This window comes from Meles meles, chromosome 15 (genome assembly GCF_922984935.1).
Source record: "Meles meles chromosome 15, mMelMel3.1 paternal haplotype, whole genome shotgun sequence".
Lineage (NCBI taxonomy): Eukaryota > Metazoa > Chordata > Mammalia > Carnivora > Mustelidae > Meles > Meles meles.
This window is the reverse complement of record NC_060080.1, coordinates 57787323-57811795: the sequence shown is the minus strand read 5'-3', so window position 1 is coordinate 57811795 and position 24473 is coordinate 57787323. Positions and strand designations below refer to the sequence as shown.

Genomic DNA, 24473 nt, shown 5'->3' with positions numbered 1-24473 from the left:
TTTGAGACTTACTTCTGTTTATTTTCCCTAATTTAGGCATTTGATGCTCTAGATTTCCCTCTAAGTTGTGCTTCAGTTGTATTCCACAAATTCTGACATATTGTGTTTTCATTTTCCTTCAGTTCAAAATATTTCCTAATGTCTCTTTTTATTTCTTCCTTGACACATAGGTTAGGAATTGTACCATTTGGTTTTCAAATATTTGGGATTTTTAAGGTATGTTTTCCTAAAGATTTCTATCTTAATTTCATTTTGGTCATAGAACATACTTTGTTTGACTTAAGTCCTTTTAAATTCATTGAGATTGTTTCATGGCCCAGAATATGGACTCTTCTAGTAAATGATCATTTTGCATTAAAGAGAATGTGTGTTCTACCAATCTCAGGTAAAAATAGAAACAGTCTCAAGACGGTAAGTTGGGATAGTCACGGAGCACATCTTCATTTCCTTCTCTCAGTGATGGCTGCACTTTGTTGCCTAATATCCAGTGTCTTGAGAACAATTGTTTTATCTGTTTTGTCTCTTTTATGAATTGTGTCTGGTAGGAGGATAAATCTGGTCTCTTCTTCCATCTCTGCCTAAGTAGAAGTCTCTGTGAGCTGCTTTTAGTCTGGTTTTCAATCAGTATTCCTTTGAGTCCTATCTTAACCTTCTACTTCAGAAGTACCTGGTTCTGACGTTTTCTGAGGCTTTTGGAGTGGGGGAGGATTCTGAGATGTCATTGTGCCATTTCTTGGCTTGGCTTTCCTCACTACTGGCTCTGAAATTTCATAAATTTCCAAGGAGAGTCATTGAAGCAGAGGTGGGGCTACACAGGAAATACCAAAATTGGACAGTTGTGGCTGAGCTGGTCATTTTCTCATGAGACTGCATTGCCTGGAACAGAGGCTCATACTCACATACCAACTAGAGCCCCACAAGGAGGGGAAATGAAGGATACAAATGCACAGACCTGGTGTCAGACAGGGTGGTAGAAAGGTGCTGACATAACTCACCAGATTAAAAGCAGCTCACAGAGACTTCCACTTGGGCTGAGATGGAACAACGGAGACCTTTAGACATCTCTGCTCTGGTCTCTTGTGGCTATGCAATAAGAAGGCCTTATGTCGTCAGCTCTTCCACTAATTCAGAGAAGCTGGAAATTCAGAATTTTATGCAGAACTTCCTCTTTTGAAAATCTCTTTTTAAAATATAATTTTTTTCAGTGTTCCAAAATTCATTCTTTATGCACCACACCCCGTGCTCCATGTAACCTCTTTTGAAAATCTTGACTACTAACCCAAATTATTTAAAATGTTGTGAGAAAAATATGAAAATGAAAATCCAACCAAAGACTAGTTCTGCCTTGTCATACTGCCATTTTGGTACCTTTGGATTTTCATGTCTGCTCTTCTTTCCAGTTTCCTGCTTCATTATGCTTTCTGTGCTTCCTCATGTGCCTCTGCTTCCCAAATATTAACTCACACAAGATCCTGGTTGGCCATGGCATCTACTCTGACCTCTGTTCCACATGACTTTAACTCAGTGTCAAAATCTTCCAATTTCAGATTTTCAGAAGGGAGAATCTGATTGTCCAGCCTTGGTCTTATTAACTACGGTTGAAGGCGGGTCAGTTAGGATCATATTTACTGGCCTCTGGGTCTAAGGGTGAGATAGGTTTCTATGGAGAGTGAGAAAATGACTGACTTTCTGTGGAAACCAACTGAATCATATAACCGGAGAGCTGGAAATGGCCTGAGAAAAATGTGGTCAAACTTCATCATATTACATGTGAAGAAACTGAAGCTTATGAGAAGTGAAGTGGTTTCTCCAAGTTCAAAGACATTACTAGTTAACAATGAGGCTGAATGTGGGATTTAATCATCTAGCCAAATTTTCTTTCTTCTGTGTTCCATGAGAGCAGGAAATATATCAGTATCTTTCATGCATCCTTGAAACATAGAAGGTATTCAGTGAATATTTGTTGAATAAAAAAGGTATACTCAATTGTTCTCAATAATGTTGGCATACTTAATTTATAAGCTAATGTAAGATTTAGCTATGTATAACAGAAAACCCTTGAAACAATGGCTCATGCACAATACAGGTTGTTGTTGTTTAACTCTCATGTGAAAGAAGTCTAGAGCTAGAATAGACTTCTATTCTAGCTCTAGATATCAATAATGTCTCCATGTCCAGATTTCTGTTTTGTCATCTTTGTGCGTAGCTTCCATCTTGAAATTTATCTTTTGATTGGTGTTCTAGCTCCGTACTTGAATTCCAGGATAGAAGAATGTAGAATGGGTCCATGGGAACAAGGTATCCTGCGAGTTTCTTCCAACATCTGCCTAAATTCTCATAGTTTGAAACAGACATGTGGTCACCCTTGGTTCCAAGAGAGGCTGGGAAAAGGAAGTTGGATAGATTGTCTTCTTGACTAAACCTGGGTTTTTTTAAAGACATAGGATGGAATGGGTATTTGGTTGGCAACTAGAAGTGTCTGTTGGAATTAAGAGTTCATAACTGATTGAAATGTATGTCCTGTAGTTTTGATATGCACAGTAACCAGGACAAAAGTATGAAGGCCTTAAAGAAACTTACCAGAGGAGATACAAACAGACAAAATACTGGTTTGGTTGAGATAATATTCTAGTGTTCTGGTTTAAGTGTTTTAGAAAACCTTGGTTCAGTTATAGGTCATATTAATTTAATTGGATTTTATTAGTTTTCATAGAAATCTTTTTGGGTGAGTCCATAATTTAGAAAAAAATTGTGTTTTGTTTCAGTTCAGTACTGGGTTTCACAAATTAATGTGATCCCTTCCAATTTTGGGTTCATAGCTTGGGTCATCTCCGGTTCCTGGCTGCGATATATTCACACTAGGAATTTTGCAGTTATGGTGTAGAATAGCAGACAGAGGCCATAGATCTGATTTCTATTTAGGCAGGTGTTTATCAACCATGCTTTTCTTATGTAGGAGCTAATAATCCTAATGGTTTTGAATGATTCTAAATTTATCTCTGTGATTTGGCATGGCTAGAGGCCTCAGTTGTAGATGTGCCAAAATTTTACCACATTAGCCTGTTTTATTCTAATCTATAATATACACGCACCCAATTTGAAACTTCCTTATTCTTAATTCAGAAGTTCTGCATTTTCATGGTTTGAAATTTTTTTACCATGTTAGTTCTAGAACACTATTCTGGATTCTGTTTTGTATAGTGTCTCAGACAATATATTTGAAGTTAGAGATTACTAGTTCCATTTTTTTAAAAAAATGAGTCTTAGGGAAATATAAATTTCAGAAGCAGAACATGCATTGGGAGTGATGGAAATTTTGCTAAAGGAAATCCGGCTGTTCAGGGCCTTGAGAGAACTGTGGCTCAACATTGCCACATAGTTTAATATTAAAATGAGGAAGAGATCTGACTTCATATGAAATATCCCAATTTTTATGTATCAACCACTAATTTGAAAAACTAAAATCAGTGAATGGGCCAGTACTGTGCAGGCCAAACAAAATACATGTCTGTCTGTCTGCCTATCTTCTGTTTATCTATCCATATCGGATTCTTGGGCTGCTGGTTTTCAGGGTCTGATTTATTTTTATTATTTATTTATTTTAAAAAGATTTTATTTATTTATTTATTTATTTGACAGAGTGGGAGAGAGAGGGAACACAAGCAGAGGAAACGGGAGAGGGAAAAGCAGGTCTCCCGCCAAGCGGGGACCCCAATGCAGGGCTCGATCCTAGGACTCTGGGATCATGACCCATGCAGTGGGCAGATGCTCAACTGACTGAGCCACCTAGGCATCCCCAAGGTCTGATTTAAATGCTCCATATTTCTCCATGTCTTTCTTATTCTCTTCTAAGCTTTACTTGATGATTCTGTCCTTATTCTTTTGAATAAAAATGTTGATAAAATATTTATAAGTGGCTCCCTACTTTCATTGTTATGATAACAATGCCTGAGATTTAAAATATATTGCCTAATTCAAACTATATGTTCTTCTCATTCTGTAGGAAGGAATAATTCAATGAGAAGATGATGTTAACGAGGCCAGAAATTCAGTTTTCTGGGTATGACCTTATACTTCTTACCTATTGGTATCCCTCTTAAATTTATCTGGTAAATTTGAACATAGGACCATTGGTCATAAAGTAGAAACAACACAAGGATATAAATGGTGTATTACAATCCATCCCACAAAATCAGTCGAGTAGCAGGTCTGCGTGTTTTGTGCTATTTCTTTATTTTCCAACATGCGTTCAGTGAGGGACAGCTATGCACTAGGCCTGTGGTAGGATGGCAAGTGGAATGTAGAGTGGGTGCATGCTGTTCTCTGGTTCTACTTATTAATTTTTAAGGGAATTAAGAATTAAAGGGAAGGAGGCCTTTGCTCTCTGGTCATAAGCTGTGGGAGTGTAAGCCTTGAAGCCACCAGCAGACATAGATTCTTCATCACGCGAAAGCTGGTCTGAGAGAATAAAGCCAACATGCTAAGAGGGGCATCATCTCTCACCTGGATACCGAAGAGCTGTTTGAACTTTTCCCCTCACTGCTTCTACCCGTGCTCACTGAAGGTCTACTTTGCATACAGGATCTGGAGTGATCTTTAAAAGCAAATGTCAAATGTCACCTCTCTGCCCCAAACCCTGCTTTGGGTCCCTGTCTCACACAGAGTAAAAAATGAGCAAATATGTCTTCCACATGACCTAGCCCCTTTGCCTCTCTACCCCATCATCTCCCAGAAACATCCACCTCACTTTAATCCAGTGGTTCCTTCAAAATGCTTGGCAGGACCTTTGCACTGACCGGTTCCTGTCCCCAGGAAACTTCCTGTCGGTATTTGCAAGACAAATGCTCTCCACTCCTCCGAATTTTGCTCAAATCTTCTCATTGAGGTTAGGTTTATTGGTAAGTCAATATGATGCCTAACTTGACCCAGAGCTCTTAATCTTATCCATATAGACATCATCAGGGGCTTTACAAAAGTTTGCCTTTTATTAAGATATATCTTAAATATATCTATGGCAGACCTCATTTTACTGGTGATTTAAGTCTAGCAATTAAGACAATAAGGCTAAATGGGCCTTAAGTTGGGCTGGATAAAATTTAAGACTCCTTCCTTCTGTGAGCATTAACCAGGAGAATATTTTCTTCCCCTTCCTCCCCCCTTTCTCTCTTTTAAAAGTAATCTCTATACCCAAAATGGAGCTTGAACTCACAACCATGAGATCAAGATTTGCGTGTTCCTCCGACTGAGCCAGCCAGATGCCCCAACCAGGACAATTCTTAATTTCTCTCAAATTCATTGACCATATTCCCCAAACCCTATAAATCCATGAGATAAAAAAAATAATAATAGTAGTAATAGTCATTACTATATAATAGCAATAACTGGTAATTATTATAATAGTAAAATAGTATATTCTCAATGTGCCAGGTACTGTTATGAATGCTTTATGTGTAGTCACTCATTTTATCCTCACATTGATATCCTATTTAGTAGTAAGGAAACTGAGGCACAGAGATAAATAAGCAAACTTCCCAAGTTCCTGTAGGTAATAAGTCACAGAACCACAATTTAAACTGAGACATTAGGATTCAGAGTCAATGATATTTTGGTTTTTTAAAAATTAATTAAGTTGAGAGAAAAGAAAGAGAGCACACGGGCAAGGATAGGAACAGAGGGAGGGGACAAGCAGACTCCATGCTGAGTGCGGAGCCAGATGCAGGGGTTGATCTCAGGACCCCAAGATCACGACTCAAGCAGAAATCAAGAGTTGGACACACAATTCTCTAAGCAACCCAGGCACCGTAACGGTATTTTGGTTTTTAGGTGATAGAAAACCTATTTTAAACTGGTTTGAGCCAAACATGGAATTTATTCTCTCCTGTAACTAACGAGTCCCTGGGTGGGCCTTGCTTTAGGCCCTTCTCTCCTGTAACTAACCAGTCCCTGGGTGGGCCTTGCTTTAGGCCCAGCTGCTCTCAAATGCTTAAGCATCAGGATTTGGTGTTCTTCTTTCTTGCCTTGGCTCATTCTCAGGTAGCCTGTTTCCACATGGTGACCTGAACACTGCTAGACCCACATCATTATCAGCTTCAAGTTCATAAGGGAGAGAGAATATACATCCAGTAGTTCCAATATAAGACTCAGAACTGAGTCCCAGTGGGTAATGAACTCTTAACTGAACAGTGCACTGTGATGCCAGGATAGAATATGCTGATTGGCCAGATCTTGGCCTTGTGACAATTGATTCCGTGGCTTTATGAGAACCATGCGGGCCAAGAGGAGTAAGGAGCTGTTCTACTAAAGATTAATAGGTGCTGTTACTGGCAGGGGGAGGGGTAGCAAGCAAGGATATGCATTGAGTGGCCAACTATAGTAGGTATGGTGCTTTTCTTATTTTTTGTTTTCATTTTTTAAAAAGATGTATTTATTTATTAGAGAGAGGAGAGAGAGAACACACAGGGAGGAGGGGTAGAGGAAGAGGGAGAGAGAGACTCCTTAAGCAGACTCCTTGCTAAGTGCAGAGCCTGACACAAGGCTCAATCCCAGGATCCGTTGATCATGACCTGAACCAGAATCAAGATTTGGCCACTTACCCAAGTGAGCCACCCAGGTGCCCCTGTTTTCAATTTTTACACATGAGGGGCCTGAGATTAATAGAGGCTAAGTTATTCATCTAAGACCAGAGACCTAGAGAGTGGTAAGCCACAACTTGAATTCCAAAGCCTGTGCCATGCTGCCATAAAAAGTTCAACTAGAAGTGATCAGAAAGGTAGGTGGCAGGGTGGCACTTGGGATTGGAGGTCTGATTTCCTGTTTAGTCACACCGTCCCTTCTTGCCTTTGAGTTTGGACCCAGTGGCTCTGACTCCATGACCCCTAGGATTGGTCATATAGAAAAAAGGACTTGGAGGGTGACTGGGATGGGTGGGGGAGTAGAGCTTCCTTGAAATGGCAAACTCAGTGACCTAGAGGAGACTTGCTTCTGCAGACTAATCTGACTAAATTTAGGCTGTTAATTAGCCTCTGGCAATTATTTTTCACTCCAGAAATTCCCCAGTTTTATTTACACAGAGTGACTTAGGCTTTTCATAGACTGCATCATCTCCTTATTTTGGATATTTAAAAAACCCCACCGGCCTCAAAAGCTCTTCAAAAAAGCTACACCAGAAGCTGAGGCATAGCCCACGGCTGAGTATCCACACCTTCAAAGACAAAGAATGTCTGGAGGTCAGAGGCTTCCTTCCTTCCCTCCTTTTTTCTTTCCCTCCTTCCTCCTTCTCTTCTTTCCTTTCTTCCTGCCTGCCTGCTTAAAAACCTTTCATTCTTAATTTGCTTGGCTTATAGTCATTATCAGTTACTAAGCATCTATTAGAAGTGAAACATTTTATGAAGAGTTAGAAGAGGATATGTTTTTGGAACGATGTCTATAATTTGCTTCCAAAAAGTTCAGCATAGACAGAGAATCTTAAGTTTATGCTATTTGTTTTAAGTTCCAACTCCAAGGGTAGCAGCTCTTGCCAGGAACACCCAGTCCAGGGCATGGCCAACTTCATTCTAATCAGGAAGTTCAGGCAGCAGCTACAAACGCTAAGGAGAGCCATACCTTGCGATCCATACCTTGCCAAGTACTTTCTGCTTCGCTAATTAGCATTGTGAATGTCACAAAGGGTTTCACTGGTGAAAGTAAGAGCTAGTAGCCTGCATAATAAAAGTGAGCCTCAGTTTGATGAATGGAATATACTTGAGATGTGTGTAGGTGAGCTAAAATGTTTCAGGGCCACTTGCATAAACCAGTTAGAAGAGTCTAGCACAGTCTACAGCCTATACCCTTAGGGCAGGCAACAGGCACTTGATCTTAAACGGCCTTCTCTCCAGTCATTGGTTTAGGGGAGTGTCTGGTTACCTAATGCCACCTGTGCAGGTAACAGAATCTTGTTTCTGGAATGTTGTCTGGTCTTTCTCAGATAAATTTTTCATATGAGGTGTTGGTCCAAGCATTTTCAAGGATAGAGACCTTAGACTTTTCAGGACTGATAGAATAGGCTTTATAAGTGGTTTTCTGCTTACTTGTTAGTAAGTTGTTTCTTAGTAAATGTGTGTATATGTGGAAGAATTTGGTTTGTGGTTTTTCATCAATGTAACGGGATGGGGAGGGTATGAGGAGGCTGCGAATCCTCCAACTTCTTCTGTGTCTGCTGTTTCTACCAAGAAGAAGCAATGTTGTGTGTAACCAAATTGGCTTAGGTCAGTTTTCAATAACTCCTTTCCCTCAGAGAATTGGCATTTTACCAAGAAAGAGTCATAATTGGAGTAACAATTGGGAAAAAACACAACTCAAAGAGGATACCTCATAACGCATACATTACACAAGCAAGAACAGGAGGACTTCAGAAAGGGCAGGAAAAGGTGAGCAGAGGTTTTTTTGTTTGTTTGTTTTTCTTTGTTTTTGTCAGCTTTATTGATGTGTAATTTACATAACATAAAATTGACCCCTCTCAGGTGCACAATTTGATGAGTTTTGACAAATGTATACACACCTGCATAATTACTGTCAAAACCAAGGCATAGAACATGTCCATCACCCCCTAAAGTTCCTTCTTTCCCATTTGTAGTTAATCCCCTTCCCTCACTTCTTGACCCCTGACCACCACTATCACCATAGTTTTGCCTTTTAAAAAGAATCTCATATAAAAGAAATGCGGTTTGTAGCCTTTTGAAACTGGCTTCTTTTATTAGGCACAATGCATTCGAGATTTGTTCATGTTGTAGTATGTATCCATAGTTCATTCCTTCCTGTTGCTGGGTAATGTTCCAGTATATGGGCATACCACAGTTTATCACGTTACCAGATGATGGACATTGGACTCTCTCCAGTTATGATTATTTTGAGTCTAGCCTCTATGTATATTCACATGTATGCTTTTGTATGGACATAGGCTTTCATTTCTCTTGGGGGGGGAATCGTGAGGCCACATTGTAGATGTATATTTAAGTTTACATGAAATAGCCCTATTGTTTTACATTTTTAAAATTTATTTTTTAATTTGTATTTTTAGTTGAAGTAGAGTTGACATACAGTATTATATTAGTTTTAGGTGTTTAAGCATGATTTGACATTTATACACATTATGAAATGCTCACCATTGCAAGTGTCGCTACCATCTATCACACACAAAATTATGACAGTATTATTGACTATTCCCTACACTGTACTTTTCATCCTTGTGACTTTTTTTTTATAACTGGAAGTTTGGACCTTATATTATTTTTTAAAGTATCTTTGCTCCCACCAGCAAAGCATGAGTGTTTCAGTTATTCCACATCCTCATCAATATTTGGGTTTTTAATTTTAGCCATTTTGATGGATGTGTAGTGGCATCTTCTCGTGGCTTTAATTTGACTCTCCCTGATGACTAATGATGGTTAGCATCTTTCCATGTGTTTATTTTTCATTTGTACTGCTACTCCCCAGTGTTCACCTTTAACTGGGGGATTCATACCTGTTGACATCCAGTTTACTGAAATATTTTTGAATATGAATCCTTCAGTGATCCCTTCTATAGTATTCAACTAATCTTGTGATTACTTATTATTTTGAATGACCTCAAACCTCTATTTTCCAGGCTGCTGTAACCTTATCTATCTCCCCACTACTGCCAATATATACATGGTTCCCTCAGAAGGAACCGTGTTCTTCTGTGGCCCTATAACTGTCTCAGGGGGTGGTTGGTGGTTTGGGCCAAAGATCTGTTTCTTGGGATTTTTAGACTAGAATGGAGATAGGTTAGTCTTTTTTCAATGGTTGAAGCTATACACTATATAATTTGTGGCCTTTTTTCCCCCTGCCTTGTGGGTTCTAATGGATACATGCCTTGTGTGGCTGCCCAAATCTTGTGAGTATTTCCACATTTTGATATACCCTATTTTATGAATCTTTGTCACCTCAAGGTAGGTTCCAAAACCACAACCAAACAAACCAAACTAAATTTCCCAGATTCCTCTGCAGAAAATGTGTACAGTGGGGGCCTAGATTACCCCAACCAGAGAATCCTGGTGGGACTTTGGGAATTACGTCAGCAAGCAGTGTGGCTGAGCGGGCTCCATCCCAATGGCACTGATGGATGGGAGACACAATGTGGCTCTGGAGTTGGTGGCAGTTCCTACATCAGATCAGGTCTTTCTCTGGAAAGCTCAGTCTAAAGTCTGTTTCTCCACACTCACAACGACTTTGTGAGCTCATCAGGGTGATTTTCAGGATACCTAGGAAATGGTACAGCTAGGTATGGCCTTCCCCAATCAGAAGGGAGGTGGCTGTGAGCAGCCAGTAAGGCCATGTAGGTACCAGCCAACTGAATGTCTGAGGACACCCAAGTGCTCTTCCCCACCTTTGGCTATTTTGTGAGATTCCCCTGCATCCTTCCGAACCCCCCCTCTCTGACTTAAATTGATTAAACTGCTTCCGATTCTTGCTAAGTTAGACATTCTAAAATAAACAGCAGAGAGCTTTGGTGGGTTCTTGGTAGATGCCCCTTGGTAGAGATAAACAACAGAAATGTAGTTAGAGCTTGCCAGTTTCAAAGAGGAATGAAGAACGCTGAGTCCACATGACCTTCATGAAAAGTCATTTGTTCTCGTATCATTCTAAAATAATATTTTTTGACTTACTTGTCCCTTTCCTGTTGTGGAAAGGGCACTCCAGTGGCCTATCTCACCCCATTCCCATCCTTCTCCCTCTTCAAGGCCTCTGTCAGCAGGGGACAGAACACTAGGAAATAGGTGTCAGTGGAAAGAGAAGAGATTTTGTGTGGCCTTGATGGCAGACTTCACAATGTGGTGGCTCAGAGCAACAAGGCCATGTAATTCAGTGCACCTGACTCAGAAAACTCACCATGCATAGGAGACACTCCCACCCTTCTTTCTTTCTTTCTTATTTATTTATTTAATTTTAAAAGATTTATTTATTTATTTGACAGAGAGAGAGAGAAATCACAAGTAGGCAGAGAGGCAGGCAGAGAGGGGGAAGCAGGCTCCCTGCTGAGCAGAGAGTCTGATGAGGGGCTCAATCGCCGGACCCCGAGATCATGACCTGAGCCAAAGGCAGAGACTTAACCCACTGAGCCACCCAGGCACCCTCCACCTTTTTCTTTAAAATTAATAAATTAAATCAGAAAAATGAAACAGCCAAGGCTCAGTAGCTGCTGTTGAACGATGACTGATTTCATAAAGAAGTGTGCATCAGGCAGGCTCTTTGCAACGGCATGGTGGGGTGGGGGGCGCTGTCCCTGGAGCAAGGATTTGAGTGCAAGTACATTATTTAGGTAGGAGACGACTCTAGGATATGACCGTGGAGAATGAGGAAGTGAGACAGGAGAGGAAGGCAGCAAGTTATTGGAATGCGGACCTCTACATGGGGGAGCTAGCTCTCATTCAGGAAACACACCCTCTAACACCCTCTACATGTGCTTCCCAGGATATGAGAGTATCTGGATACGACCTCTGGCCGTCACGGATTGAGGTCTGCTGCTGGTGGCAGTGGTGGGTGTTAATGATCTGGTAGAGCATGCTCCAGCAGGCAGAGAAAGCCTGTAGGCAGAGATGGAGGTTGGACAGCTGCCCTGAAATCAAAGGAGGAGGAAAGTGGGTGTGGCATCGCAGTTTGCCATAGCACACTCAGTACACACCTTGGCTGCCTGCAGGTGGCGAGAGGCGCCACTTTGGTGAGAGAGGTATCCCTCGGCTGGGACATGTTTGTATGAAGGTAGATCCAAATTGGTTTGGGATTTGAGATCAGTCACAGAAGAAACTGAATTCTTTGTCCTGCAGTTGCTCAAAGCCTGTCTCTTCTGTTTGGCTATAAGCTCTATGTAGGCAGATCACTGTGTTATCCTCAGACTCTAGCTTGGTACCTGGCCCATAGCAGCAACTCAGTACATTTTTATCGAATGACTGTTGCATAACTAGAAATGATGTGAGGTACTGCCAGAAAATATGAATGTGTACAACATAAACTTAGAGTTTACAGCTTTAAAATGTCATTGTTTAAGACTATATTACTGGGGATGCCTGGGTGGCTCAGTGGATTGGGCCTCTGCCTTCAGCTCAGGTCATGATCTCTAGGTCCTGGGGTCGAGCCCCACATCGGGCTCTCTGCTCAGCAGGGAGCCTGCTTCCCCCTCTCTCTCTCTGCCTGCCTCTCTGCCTACTTGTGATCTCTGTCTGTCAAATAAATAAATTCTTAAAAGAAAAAAGACTATATTACTGTAGGATAAGCAAGTTGATTTGCTCATAAAACTATTAATTGGTATGTTTAGAGATCTAAAGACCTTGCAAAACATTGGAGGATTTTTTTGTGACTCAAAAAAGCTTAAAGAGGGGCAAAGAAGAAGCTGATTTTTCGGCTGTTTGTTTTCTTTTCCCTCCCAACACTCTGAGGTTTCTATGTGTTATTAAACAGGGGCCAAGAATTTCTGGCTTGGATTCCATCTTTCCTTGGGGTAGAAGTACCCTGCTTTGGCCACCAGGGCCTTTCCAGTCTGCAGATTCTTCAAATGTGGGCTGACCAACCCAGAAATGATCGATTTTGTTGACCAATTCCAAGCACATGGGTTGTTTGTGGAGGAGTAGTTTTTGAAAGAAAGGCTGCACAGTTAGTAGTTGAAAGAGAGGTGGATATTTTCAGAAGCTAGTATGGGAGGGAGGCTAACCTTTGCATTCACGTGGAGAGCCTTCAAGCTTGGTGTTTGTGGGGAATCTTTCAACTATTCCTCCCTCCCTCCCTTCCTCTCTCTTTCTCTCTTTTCTTTTTGCTAGAGCTTGTTTTCTCTGTTCTTTGGTTAACCATTTTTATTAGATGGATTTTTACAATGGGAGGGATAATTTTTTTTGTTGTTGGAAGAACACCTGAGGCTAATGGAACCCATTTGGGCCCCAGAGAATAAAATCTGGGAATTCAGTTTCCTCAAACTGCACAGACACTTTACTACTCTTGTTTCATGTACTTTGAAATGTGGCATGTTTATATATGAAGCCCCAGAGAGAGATGAACTAATTATTAAGTGAGGTGTTCTGGGCAAGAAAAATGAGCTGGAACTAATAGGAAAGTGGCTGGGTCTAAATGCCCCTTCTTCCTCAATGATATGTTAATTAAATGCCTCCCTTCTATCTGGATGCTGCACACACACGTGTGCGCACACACACACACACACGCACCCCTCTGGTCCATTGGGAACAATAGTTTGAATGATTATACAGTCAATAGAGGTAGGGAGAAGTGTTTTAAATTAAAAAAAATGTTTCATGTGGTGGATCAGAAGCTGACCCATAAAATATTGCAACATTTATACCAACCAAGCCTGTGGTTATGGTTGCGACCATACATAATTATATCTCATTTTCATTTCATTTATTTTTCAAGAGCTCAGAGATTGCTTTTTCAGCTAAAAACAGGACAGGACATTTCACTGATAATAAGGGGAGAGTGGAGGAAGTATGATGATGGAGCTGACTTATAGTCGGCCATCAATTAGAGACTTTGGTCCATGATAGCCGAGCATAGAGCTGATCCTCATTCTATGATTGAAGATTTTGTCTATGAAAGCCCAATGCTATATATCTTCAGTTACTTATAGAGAACATAATCTCTATAAACCTGAACATGCACACAAAACTGAAATCCAGCATGAAGAGAGAAACAGTCTCCCTGGTCTGCCCACGTAGGACCCTCCCCAGTGGAACCCCAAACTCCTTTTTCTGCTTACTACTCTTCCCTCACATGAAGCCATCTCTCAAGCAAACATGCCCCCCATACCCAGGTATTAATTGAAGAACACCCCTAGTCTTGAACTTTAGAATGATACTGTACAGACATTGAATTTTGATTTCTTAAAATCATGTCTGAAGCCATGTGACATCTTTGCTCTCCATAAGTAGCATATTTATAATTTCATTTTATACAGTAGGCTATACTAATTCTTATCAAGGAGTTGTGGGACTTTCAAAGGCAAGTAGAGATGTGGAAAGGAGAAATGATAGCAGCTGGGCAGAGATAATTCTCCCATTTTTACACAGACATACAGAGTTTACAGCTGGGCACCAGGCTCCCCAGCTAAAGACTACTACAAGACTAGCAGCTAGAATGTAGACTAAGTTCTGGCAATAGTGTGAGCAGAAGTGATGTGTGTGACTCCCAGGTCATGTCTTTAAAGGGAGGAAGCTGGTGTTCCTCAGTGGCTCATTCAGTTGCCCGTCCAACTCTTGATTTCAGTTCAGGTCATGATCTCAGGGTCATGGGATGGAGCCCCAGCTGGAGCTCCACTCGCGGCAGGAGGGGGGGGTCTGCTTGAGATTCTCTCTCTCCTTCTCCCTGGGCCCCTCCCCCCAAAATAAGTGAATGAATCTTTGAATGAATGAATGAATGGAGGAAGCTTACTTTTAACTTCTGCCACCCACTGTCCTGTCCGGTGACAGAAGCACGGACATTACCAGGAGACATCCTAGGTCATGCAGATAAAGACTGTACTATGGTTGGCAGAGCAACAAAATAAAAAGCACTTGTTCCAGATGGAGCCATGGTGTCAGTCCTAGATTGTATACATTCAGATTGTTAGGTCAGAAGAAATTATATTCTATCTTGTTTAAGCCATGATTGTTTGGGGTCTTTTCTGAAGTAGCCAAACCTGTATCTTAATTAATGAAGCACTGAAGAATTTTGTTAAAGAAGCTTCCTAGCCAAAGTGGTAAACTATAGAAACTTTGCTTTGATAATTTGGACAGATCAAGTCCCAAATGCATTTTTCAAAAGTTGCTTCAGATTCTTCTTCTATGTGAGAATACTCGTTAGTACCTGGGGGGCCAACATGAACCTTGAATGAGAGTGGAATAAACAAGCTACTACAGAGAGACACAAGGGCGCTAGGCCTCTAGGTCTTGACGGTAATGTGAATAAATGACCCAAGCATCTGGGGAAAGAGTAGACTTTGAAGCAGGGTTGGCTAGTCATAGTGGAAGAGAAACGTCAGTCATGTGGCCCTTGCTTTGCACAGGGGAGAGGAATTTCACTAAATTCCCTTAGACTATTTCTGGCCTCAGTAGAGCTGCAGGAATGAGAGGGAAAGGGGTTGGTGGTCTCCTTGGCAAAACATCTCTGGGTGATCAACCCGCACCAGGTTCTTCCCAGGGTAAGGCCATTAAACTTCTGATTCATCCAATCACCTTTGCTCTGATGCCCTGTTCACCAGGCCATCTTCTGCTGCAATTTGGTTTCACACCTGTCTCCTACAATGAAAGTGCTGATCAAAGAGAATTTTGAGCGTTTCTGGTCTTTGTGACATGGATGGCTCATGGCAAATAAAAAAGTTGTCTCAGGTTAGGGTTTGGCTTCCCAAGTAGCTGGAGCAGAGAGTGAAAAGTGCAGGTCATGCCAATACAGGAGATGGGGGCCCATGTGGGGTTGAGTTTCTCTTTGCAACTTAATATACTTGCATTCTGGTGTTTGCCTCGGGCTTGGGTGCTTTTCAGTAAAATGAGACCATCTTTCAGCCCTGCTAACCCCACAGTGAGTCTCTGGCACTAATTAGTAAGTGAAAAATCCACTGGGTCCTGCCCTTATTCCCTAGGAATCTCTTGGACCAATGGCTGGTAACTTTTTTGGTGAGTGAGATATCTGATGGATGAGTCCACCCTGTTTACATGCCCTGAATTATATCCAACTGCAGAAATCTTGCCCTTCCCTTGTGGCCTTTTTCTTCCCCCACTCAGAACAGCACATTGGAGCTTAAGAATGCTTTCCGTACGGAGGAAATCTTGACTCCTCTCCAGTTTGTAATGAGAGGCTTTGTGGGGCTCTCAAAGTCCTTTTTGCTATGCTTTGCCTGATGTAGCCACAGCCTGTTGTGGGAAGACTGTCGTTAATAAACCTCAGAGGACCTGAAGCCTGAGAGCCAGGCTACTGCAGGATTTGGGGAAGAGTACTGTTTTGGATCTTCCTGAGTATGTGGAAGTGCTCAATTTTCTGTCCATGGGGTCCACTTCCCAGTGAGGTTAAAGTCAGCATTTGCCCATGTCTTTTTCACCTAGATTTGCAATTTTAGTATTATCTGTGATGAAATTTTTGAAGTTTTCATTATCCAGCCTTGAGTAAATATGGTCAATTTTGTTTTGGAGAATTGAAAGCTGTGTGTTTTCATCTTGAAATAATTTAGCAATGAGTTAGGAGTTTGGTTTAATGAAAAGAGCAGAGTTTCAGAGGCGGAATTTTAGCTGTGTTCTCGATAAAGTGCCTTGTCTTTCCAAACCTTAATTTCTCCATCTGTTAAAAAAGGGATCTTTGCATGCTTGCTGGGAAGATTAAATACTGTTTATAAAGCACTGGCCAGGGCCTGGGACAGCTGGCCTCAACGGGGGGTGCCCTTCCTCACCATTCTGTCTGCTCGGGTGCCCAAGTCCAGCATGGGTCTCAGCTAAAGATGCCTCAGGTTGGACTTGATCCCCAGTGAGCCTGGGGAGTCTCTAGGCTGCAGTTGAGTCTCTAGGCTGGGCTTTGAGAATTGCTGGTGGCAATAGCAAGAATGAGGGTGGGGGAGCAAATCTCACATTTGTGTGTGTGTGTGTGTTTGTGTGTGTATGTGTGTGACTGCCCAATTTTAGGAAATTTGAGGGAAGACACAATTCTGTTCTGTTTTTAGCTTGTTCTTGTACAGCCTCCTTGTGATATCTGAGACTTGAGTTTTGTGATGATAAATCAGCATAATCCTTGGTGCTTTTAAAAGAATGGAGTGGGATCAATTGACAAGTAGTCATAGCTGGTTGGGGGAAGGCAGGGGAGTGATTACTGGTGCCAGTAGTGGGAGAGGCTCTGGGAAGTTCCCCTTGTCTCTAAATGTCCCTGAATGCTTCTTCTCTCATATATGAATGTGAAATGCTTGAATCACCAAAAGTACTTTTCGGTTTTTTTTCCTCTCTGGGATCCTTCCTCCCTCCATTCCTCCTTTTCCTTCCCCTTCCCTCTCCTCTTCCTTCCCTTCCTTCCCTCCTTCTACTTTCCCTGTAATGACACATTCAGGTAGTTGACCTAAGTCAGCTTGCTTGTAACCTTGTAGGAGTCACTTTACTCCTCTGGGCCTCTTAGAATTCAGTATTATCTCATTTACCTCCTTTAGTGTCAATGAGCAGCACTATTCTGAATGTAGAGGACTCTCCCCCTGGGCGGCAGCTCCTGGATGGACATCTGCAGCCCCTTCGTGGATGCGGGGAGGGTTGCATGGTTGCTGAGGACAAAATGGAGTCACTCCTCAGGCAGTCCTTGTGCTCACCGTGACATGCCTTTATGAGAATGGTGTCAAGAAAGATCCCCACAGTTTGATAAAATGTCTCGTTGATTTTTGACCTGAGCTGATTAAAGCAAAGCCACCAGCCCTGGGATTGTCCTGTGAGTCCTAACAATCTGTGTGACCCAAGGGTATGAGAAAATTAAGTGATCAAGACAATTTTTATGTGTTTTTCATTTCAGGAAGTGTGAGAGTTGGGGTCAGGAGTTCTGGTTTTAAGGCCCAGGCTAACCACTGATGGTCTGGGTGAATCTGACATCTCTATGCTTTCCTTTCTTCCTCAGTTAAGCTGGGTGAAATGTATCTGTCTCACGATAGTTGAGGAGAGACTATGCACTCTTGCTCACTTGCCCACTCATTCATTCATTGTTCAAATGTCTTCTGGGCGCTGCTTATTATGTGCTAGGCATCATTCTCAGAAGTGAGGCTATGGTGGTGAGCAAAACAGACAAGGCTCTCATGTCCCTATAATCCAGTGGGAAATACTGATAGAAAACTAACGAAATAAATGACATAATTTTGGATTGTGATAAACATCTTGAAGGCACTGTGTGCATAATAGTTTGTGAAAGCATTTTGCAATCAGTGAACATTTGTGGTGTTCCCACCCATAGATGCTTCTGATTTCTATCCTTGCCATGATGGTTGCTTTGGAAGTGTCTTCTTCACTCTTAGACTGATACACCGGAACAGTATACAGAATGCCATGGAGATAGCATTTCTTCATTTCTGGGTAATTCATTTCTCTTTGTGGCCGCATCACTGAACTCTATTTGTCTTTTTTCTTCCTGTCAGGTTGCATGTCTCTCCAGCACTCTTGGCTTGGGGAGGTGGAACTTGTATTCTGGGGTCTTCTTTGGCATGGTGGGCTGATGTCATAGCAACTGTTTCCTAGACTTACCAGTCAGTTCCCGTGGAGGTTTTTTTTTGGCTTTCTAGGCTGTGATCATTTCTTTCTTTTCAAATACCAGAGTTGATCTAACTTCCCTACTTCTAATCTTCAAGCTGGAGAAACCCTTGGCTTTCAAGGAAGTCTGACCCACACAGATTTCAAGATTTTTTTTTTTTTAAGATTTATCTATTTATTCTGAGAGAGAATGCACATGAGTGGGGGAGGTGAGGGGCAGAGGGAGAGAGAGAATCTCAAGTAGACTCCCCACTGACCTTAGAGCCCGTTGTAGGGCTCAATCCCAGAACCCTGAGATCATGACCTAAGCTGAAATCAAGAGTCAGCCGTTCAACTGACTGAGCCACTGGGGTGCCCCAGGTTTCAAGTCTTTGTAAGAAAACAAAAGCAAGAGCAAACACAAAAGGAGTCTCCTTGCTGGGATAATGGAAGGTGCTACTCAGGGCCTGTATGAGAAGCTCTTCTTTACTCTTGCTCCTTACTGATATTTCCAACCTCTTGGGGGTCTCTGCCAGCAGCTCAGGTAGCAAGTTAGTTCCCCCTCTGCATGTGGTTTTACTAGTTTCCAGGTTTCACTGCTCTTTTGGTCCTGACGCTAGATACAAAGGCCAGGTTTATAAGGTCAAGAGAATCAAAGACGGCCAGTGACTCACACACTTTCATGCGTCTCAGCCCTTGCCTGTTGGCCGTTTCTGGACCAACTTGTAACCACTTTCCTGGAGCCAGTGCAGGTAAAGGAAAGGAGCTTAGCAAATAGGGAAGGGGTGGGCGGCCTGCCTGAACCTGAACCCAAGCCAGAGCCTGTGATGTGGTCAGGCCACTGTGCGCCAGCTCAGCAGGCCCCTCCAACCCTGGGAAGACAGGCCAGGGCACACACCACTGGCGCCTGGGAGAGCTCCTGGGTCCCCTGCACAGCAGGGAAGGGGGTAGGTAGCCGAGGAGGAAAAAACAGCCATGTGTTGGTAAAACTCCTGTAAACGTGCACTTGGAATCTTCCTTTTTTAAGCTTCAAATTGTGGGTCATGACCCAAACAAGTGGATCGTGAAGTCAATTTAGAAAAGAAAAATATATTTCTGAATTAATGTTAATGTTAATTTTGTGGGTGTAATATGGCTTCGTTCTTAGGAGATGCATGTTGAACTATTTAAGTATCAATGCCATGATGTCTGTAATTTATTTCCAAAGCGTTTACCCCAAAAAATATGTCTCTGAGCGTATGTGCATGAAGGCGTATTGAGAGAAAGATAAAGTAATAGGATACAATGTTAACTATTGGTAAGTCTAGGTCAGCGGTTCTTGAAGGGGGATGGATTTGGCCACCAGAGGACATTTGGCAATATCTGGAGACATTTTTGGTTGTTAAAACTGAGGGGGTAAGGGTCTTGGCATCTAGTAGGTAGAGGCCAGGGATGTTGCTGAACACCCTACAATGTGGTCAGTCTGCACAATGAAGAAGCTTCTGGTCTGAGATGTCAGTGGTGCTGAGGTTGGGAAGTTCTGCTCTAGGTAAAGAGCATTTTTCTATCATTCTTTGAACTTTTCTTTTAAAAGATTTGGTTTATTCATTTGAGAGAGAGAGAGAAGAGAGAGCATGAGTAGGGGAGAGGCAGAGAGAAAAGGAGAAGCAGGCTCTCTGCTGAGCAGGGAGCCCGATGTGGGCTTGATCCCAGGACCCTGGAATCATGACCTGAGCTGAAGGCAGACGCTTAACTGACTGAGCCACCCAAGGCGCCCCACTTTTCTGTAGGTTTGAAAATTTTCAAAAGTAAATAAGTAAATGAAACAGAATAGACTAATGGAGAATCAAGTCTCAGAGTGCTTCCCAGCTTATGCATAGTAATTGTTGTTTGGTAAAACTTGTTTTGTTTCAATCATGTATCTGTTATGTGCTCTGGGTTACAATAGAAAAAATATTTCTTATGGGGATTTTGCTCACAAGTTTGAAAAAACACTGCTTAACTCTACCTTTCTGGCTGCACTTGCTGTTGGGGAGATAGATAAATTTTTCAGACTACTTACCTCCACGTCATCCACAGTGATATTCTCATCTTAGTACACATGACTTTGTGTTTATGATGTGTCATGAGCTGTGCAAAGCATCTTATCTTGTTTAATCTTCACAAGAACCCTTATGAAATAGGTATGATTCCTGTCCTCATTTTACAAAGCAGCTGAGGCTCGGAGATTTAACTGATGACCCAAGGTCACACAGCTAGTGCGTGGCAGACCAGAGACATAGGTCGTCCAGATTCCAAATCCAAATGCTTCACTGTGATGCCATTCTGCCTCCCAGCCTCTTGACTTTGGGTTTGGAAGTGAGAGGAGACTTGTTCTCCTGGAGGATGGGCCGTGTGTGTCCACAGCCAGCAGCTGTGCCCTTTCCTCTCTTCCAGCCTCGCTGCAAGTCAGCGCCTATGAGTCTGAGTGCTGTTTCTGGCCCTAAAGAAAGATGGTGATCACCTTGAGGTGATGGCATATTGGACTGAAAAGGAATCATTAGGGTTGAATGGCAAGAAGGCAACAAGTGATGAAAATATTTGACTCAAAGTCCATCCTGACGGAGTCAACCCTAAATACAGATTTCTAAAAAGCCCGGATTGCCATGTTTGAGGGGCAAAAATGAGAGGCTCACACCCCTCATTCCACCTGGATAATTCCTAGAGTGTTAATGAAGCTTTGAAGAGTTGATTGAGGCCCTTAATAGTGCCCCCCAGCCCTGTGTGATCAGTGTACAGATGCCCGTGAGCCCAAATAAGTATGGGTTCTCAAGTCTTAAGGCGAGGGGTAACCAAGTCCAGTCTTAAGAGGGAGAGAGCACTGACTTCTGGTGAGCATGGCCTCACCCAGTTTCTAACTCTAGCTAGAAACATTCAGTCACCTCCATCTGACTGACCCTCACTTTCCACTTGTGTTTTTTTTTTTTTTTTTTTTTGGAGATTTTGTTTATTTATTTGACAGAGACCACAAGTAGGCAGAGAGAAAGAGTGGGGAAGCAGGCTCCCTGCTGAGCAGAGAGCCCGATGTGGGACTTGATCCCAATATCCTGAGATCATGACCTGAGCCCAAGGCAGAGGCTCAACCCACTGAGCCACCCAGGCACCCCTCACTTCCCATTTTTAATGCTCACTTCTTCCTGGTAATTTTAATGAGTTGTTCTTCCTGTACTGTAATTGTCACTGCCTCGACTTCAGTCCCCCATCACCTTTCACCCAGACTCCAGTCCTAAGCCAATGCCATCGTTTGCATGCAGATTTGAGCCACCTCCATTCGTCCCCCACATAGAAGTCTGAGTGGTTTTTAAAAAAACATCCCTTCATTGCTGTGCGATATCTTCACTCACCACTCTTTCAGTCATAAATTCCCAATTCCCCTCTCGTTACTGAATAAGACCCTCATTTCATGGGGTGGGATCCACTTTCTCTTAAAATCTGGTTCTCTCCTCTATTCCCACTCTCATCTTCCCCTTCCCACCATGTTGCATGGGCACCAAGCTTGCAATCTCCTGGGTAAGTCACATTCTCTTCCAGGTCCCCATCTCAGCACATGCAAGACTCCTGAGACCACTCCTCCCCACATGTCCTGCCTGGCAAACTCCTAGAGTGCAGTGACTTGAAGACATGTTGGATTGCAAGACACACACTGTTATTTTATGCCAATAAAAAGAAATGATGTACCACTAATTATCTTATAAACTTTTTATCACTTAGGATTTTTTATGCTTACTTAGAAAACTCTTAGGTAGACATTTTAAAATCATATATAACTTTTGTGCATACATAAAAATCATAAATAAAATATATTGATGAAAGCATTCCTTATTCATATTTAGTCTCTTTTTTCTAACTTAAAAAAATTTTTTTAAAGGATTTTATTTATTCATCTGACAGACAGAGATCACAAGTAGGCAGAGAGGCAGGCAGAGCGAGAGGAAGGGAAGCAGGCTCCCCGCCGAGCAGAGAGCCCAACACGGGGCTCGATCCCAGGACCCCGGGATCATGACCTGAGCCAAAGGCAGAGGCCCCAACCCACTGAGCCACCCAGGTGCCCCCTAACTTTTTTTTGTTAAAGCACCACAGTCAACATTTTTTAAAAGATTTATTTATTTATTTGACAGACAGAGATCACAAGCAGCAGAGAGGCAGGCAGAGAGAGAGGAGGAAGCAGGCTCCCCGCGGAGCAGAGAGCCCGATGCGGGACTTGATCCCAGGACCCTGAGATCATGACCTGAGCTGAAGGCAGAGGCTTAACCCACTGAGCCACCCAGGCACTCCCACAGACAATATTTTTAATAGTGATTTAGATGAAGAGACTGCTGTTGATCAACTATTTGGATGACACAAAGCTAGAAGGAATAGCTAGTAGATATGAAAATAGGGTGTAAAGCCATCTTAATAAGTCAGAATGATGACCCAAAATTGAGATAAAAATTTAATAAGGAAAAATATAAAACTCCAAACTGTGATATCTGGGGTCTCTGTGTCAAAATCTCATATTTCTAAGAGTGGGCATCATACCGATTCTGAGAAGAGGTGAAGTAAGGCAAATTGACTGACCTCAGTCACATCAACATCATATAGCCAGATTAGTGGACAACATAAGAAGTGAAAATTATAAATAGCCTTGTAGTAACACATGAAATGTAAAAATCAATCTAAACATTTCACTGCCTCAGAAGAACTCAGGAGGGCCTGAACTTGGTCATCTGCTCTGTTGATCATAGTTTCTGGGTACAGGTTCCCTTGTAAGATTTTCCTTGGAGAAGTGCAGGCAGGTGAGCCTGTGGTTGATGCCCTGGAGGCTGACAGTTTTAGGGGCCAACATTAACTGCTGTTTATGGATCTGGTTAGACACTGGGACCTGGCAACGCATCGTCCTATCATTTAGCCAGTTTTGAAAACCAAACTAAGTAAAGTCCCATGGGAAGAGTTACCACCCAGAGATCACTTCAAACAGAGAGCTCTGATCTTAGTTAGCTTATTTATTTAAAAAGGTTTTATCTTTGGGTGCCTGGGTAGTTCAGATGGTTAATTGTCTGCCATTGGCTCAGGTCATGATCCCAGGGTCCGAGGATCGAGTCCAGCATTGGGATCCCTGCTTAGCAGAGAGTCTTCTTTTCCCTTTGCCTCTGCCTCTCTCTCTCTTGGTCTCTCATAAATTAATAAATAAAATCTTTTTTAAAAAAGGTTTTATCTCGGTGTTTAGCATACTGAGCAATCTGGGCTCTGTGGCGAGTGCTGTGCCTTCTCACTTGTAAGTATACAGTTGAGTGACATTAAGTACATTTATATTGTGGTGCAACCATCACCACCATCCACTTCCAGAACGTTTCTAATCTTCCCCCATTGTTTTCCCCACTTAAAAGAAAAATGAGCTTGGGACACCTGGGTGGCTCAGTCATTAAGCATCTGCCTTTGGCTCAGGTCATGATCCCAGCATCCTTCGATCGAGTCCCGCACCAGGCTCCCTGCTCAGTGGGAAGCCTGCTTCTCCCTCTCCCACTCCCCCTGCTTGTGCTCCCTTTGTTGCCGTCGCTCTCTCTGTCAAATAAAATCTTAAAAAAAAAAAAAAAAAAGAAAAATGAACTAGAAGATTCACCCTTTAACAAGTGTATAATTCCAGGAGTTTTAGTTTACTCATAAGGTTGTGCAACCATCATATTATCTAATTGCATAACATTTTTACCTTTCATTACTTATTTTTAAATTATGTTTGTAACATTAATTCCGATACAATTAACCTTTGGTGTTAGATTAGTCTCAGGTGTACAGTGTAGTGATTCCACCCTTCCATACCTTAGTGTTCATCGTGACAAGTGAACTCTTACCTTGCATCACTTTTTAGTTCTGGTTTTCCATGCAGCATCATCCTCTCTGCCATCAGGTGCCTTGGTGTTGACACATTTCTTAAGAGTGCTCTACTGTCTTCTCTGAGATTTTCTCCTAAGCTACAGACACCTCTTCTACAGGACTTGATGCCAACACTCTCCTGATTGTGTGTGATGATGTCAGACAATGACAACTGTATCATGGTTACCCACCTACCTGGCTGCCAGCGGTGGTATGATACAAACCAGTCTGGAGATCTTACAATGTGAAAAAGTGTGTCTTAGAAATGATGAGCTCAGTATCTTCTCAGCTTCGACCCCAACGTGGCTGCCTCTCTCATGACATACTCCCTTGCTCAGTTCTCTGGATGGCATCATTTGCACCGTCTTGAACTCCATGCTTTGGACAGAACTGCGT

General features: G+C 42.3%; 1 pseudogene; it reads right to left on the bottom strand.

Annotated features, from left to right (window-relative positions):
• The window catches only part of LOC123925677, a 44548-nt pseudogene extending 20290 nt beyond the window's left edge, over positions 1 to 24258 (bottom strand).
• Between the last annotated feature and the right edge of the window lie 215 nt (positions 24259 to 24473).